This window comes from Choloepus didactylus, chromosome 26 (genome assembly GCF_015220235.1).
Source record: "Choloepus didactylus isolate mChoDid1 chromosome 26, mChoDid1.pri, whole genome shotgun sequence".
NCBI lineage: Eukaryota > Metazoa > Chordata > Mammalia > Pilosa > Megalonychidae > Choloepus > Choloepus didactylus.
This window is the reverse complement of record NC_051332.1, coordinates 11,842,558-11,845,856: the sequence shown is the minus strand read 5'-3', so window position 1 is coordinate 11,845,856 and position 3,299 is coordinate 11,842,558.

The following is a 3,299-nucleotide window of genomic DNA, read 5'->3' as shown; positions in this document are numbered from 1 at the left end:
TGTCATTTATTTCTGCTTTAATCCTTGTTATTTCTTTTCTTGTACTTGGTTTAGGATTGGTTTGCTGTTCATTTTCTAGCTTCTTCAGTTGATCCATTAGTTCTTTGATTTTGGCTGTTTCTTCCTTTTTAATATATGTGTTTAGTGCTATAAATTTCCCCCTTAGCACTGCTTTTGCTGCATCCCATAGGTTTTGGTATGTTGTGTTCTCATTTTCATTCGTCTCTATATATTTAGCAATTTCTCTTGCTATTTCTTCTTTAACCCACTGATTGTTTAGGAGTGTGTTGTTTAACCTCCAGGTATTTGTGAATTTTCTAAAGTCTCTGATGGTTATTGACTTCTAATTGGTATTCCATTGTGGTCAGAGAATGTGCTTTGAATAATTTCAATCTTTTTAAATTTATTGAGGCTTGTTTTATGTCCCAGCATATGATCTATTCTGGAGAAAGTTCCGTGAGCACTAGAAAAGTATGTGTATCCTGGTGATTTGGGATGTAATGTCCTGTATATGTCTGTTAAATCTAATTCATTTATCAGATTGTTTAGGTTTTCAATTTCCTTATTGGTCTTCTGTCTGGTTGATCTATCTATAGGAGAGAGTGATGTGTTGAAGTCTCCCACAATTATTGTGGAAACATCAATTGCTTCCTTTAGTTTTGCCAGTGTTTCTCTCATGTATTTTGTGGCACCTTGATTGGGTGCATAGACATTTACGATTGTTATTTCTTCTTGCTGAATTGCCCCTTTTATTAGTATGTAGTGGCCTTCTTTGTCTCTCAAAACAGCCCTGCATTTGAAGTCTATTTTATCTGAGATTAATATTGCTACACCTGCTTTCTTTTGGCTGTAGCTTGCATGAAATATTTTTTTCCATCCTTTCACTTTCAGTTTCTTTGTGTCCCTGTGTCTAAAATGAGTCTCTTGTATGCAACATATTGATGGTTCATTTTTTTTGATCCATTCTGCGAATCTATATCTTTTAATTGGGGAGTTTAATCCATTTACATTCAATGTTAAAACCGTGAAGGCATTTCTTGAATCGGCCATCTTATCCTTTTGTTTATGTTTGCCATATTTTTCCCTCTCTCTATTAATATCCTTTATTGTACCCATACCGAATCTCTTTAATACTGAACCTTTCTCCAAGTCTCTCTGTCCTGTCTTTGTTTCTCTGTCTGTAGGGCTCCCTTTAGTATCTCCAGTAGGGCAGGTCTCTTGTTAGCAAATTCTCTCAGCATTTCTTTGTCTGTGAAAAATTTAAGCTCTCCCTCAAATTTGAAGGATAGCTTTGCTGGATAAAGTATTCTTGGCTGGAAATTCCTCTCACTCAGAATTTTAAATATATCGTGCCACTGCCTTCTTGCCTCCATGGTGGCTGCTGAGTAGTCACTACTTAGTCTTATGCTGTTTCCTTTGTATGTGGTGAATTGCTTTTCTCTTGCTGCTTTCAGAACTTGCTCCTTCTCTTCTATGTTTGACAGTGTGATCAGTATATGTCTCGGAGTGGGTTTTTTTGGATTTATTCTATTTGGAATTCGCTGAGCATTTATGATTTGTGTATTTATGTTGTTTAGAAGATTTGGGAAGTTTTCCCCAACAATTTCTTTGAATACTCTTCCTAGACCTTTACCCATTTCTTCCCCTTCTGGGACACCAATGAGTCTTATATTCGGACGTTTCATATTATCTATCATATCCCTGAGGTCCATTTCGAGTTTTTCAATTTTTTTCCCCATTCTTTCTTTTATGCTTTCATTTTCCATTCTGTCATCTTCCAGGTCACTGATTCGTTGTTCAACTTCCTCTAGTCTTGTACTATGAGTGTCCAGAATCTTTTTAATTTGGTCAACAGTTTCTTTAATTTCCATAAGATCATCCATTTTTTTATTTAGTCTTGCAATGTCTTCTTTATGCTCTTCTAGGGTCTTCTTGATTTCCTTCATATCCCGTACTATGGTCTCATTGTTCATCTTTAGTTCTTTGAGTAGCTGCTCTAGGGGCTGTGTCTCTTCTGGTCTTTTGATTTGGGTGCTTGGGCTTGGGTTACCCATATCGTCTGGTTTTTTCATATGCTTTATAATTTTCTGTTGTTTTTGGCCTCGTGGCATTTGCTGAACTTGATAGGGTTCTTTTAGGGTTTGTAGACCTATTGAAGTCCTTATCTCTAATTTATCAGATCTACAGCTTCGTGGAGTACACTTTCTCTAACTAACCAGCAGGTGGCGTCCACGAGCCACCTGTTCTCCACAAGCCAGTTCTCCCCTGCTTAGCCTTTTTGGTGTGTGGGGGAGTGAGTCTTGTGGGGCCCAATTGGTGTACCAAGCTTGCGTGTGTAGTTGGTGTTGCCTGCCCTGTATGTGGGGCGTGTTTCTGGGCAGTCGGGGAGGGGGGGTGGCCCTAACAATCAAATCTCCCTGATGATCCTAGTGTTTTAAAGCTGCTGCAATAGTCTAATCCTTCAGTTCAGTCCTGCCACAGTTTGCCTCTGCCACTGACCCACAAGTCTTTGGTATTGGCGTATGGCTCCTGAGACTTGCAAGTGGGCCCCTCTTCCAGGCTGTGCACCCCGGGTCCTCTGTTGAGGGATGACTGTGCTATGTCACAGGTGTGTGCCGTCCCCCCAGGGCAGTTCTGGGCTGCTGGGCTGTGTAGGGAGGCTCCCAGTCTGCTCAAATGATGGCTGAATGGGGCTTTGTTAATTCACACTGCTCCACCTTCCCAGCTCTGGGACATTCAGCTGAGGTTGCAGGGAAGGCTAATGTCCACGCCCAGTTTTGTGGTGTGTGCCTGTTATTCGAAGCACTTCCGTCATACTGGGTTGTCTGGGGCAGCTCTGGGCTATGGGGCTGGCGATGGGCAGGAGTGTTTCCTGTCCACCAGGATGGTGGCTGTGAGCGGACACCCCCCTTTTCTTGGGAAGTTGTGTTGTTTAGTGAATTTTCTCAGCCACTGGATTATTGCCTTTTGTCTCAGAGCTCTCTTAGTTCTGCTCTTGACTTGACGTGCCCAAATTGCAATTCTTTGAAGCTTTCTGTATTGGGCTTCTTAGAGTAATTGTTTTAGAAAAAGAAAAAAGGATTTAAAAAAATAAAAAAATAAATAAAAAACAAAAAAAAAAACAAAAAAAAACGGCCCTCCTCAGAGATCTAATGGGTTATTGAAATGCTAATAGACAAAGCTACCAGGGCCATTAAGGAAAGGTCCACAGGGCAGAGAGATCAGCTTTGCTTCGGGATTTGCATATGCGCCTCAAGGCCTGAGCTCCGCCCTTCCCCTTTCTGTGTTCACCAGAACTC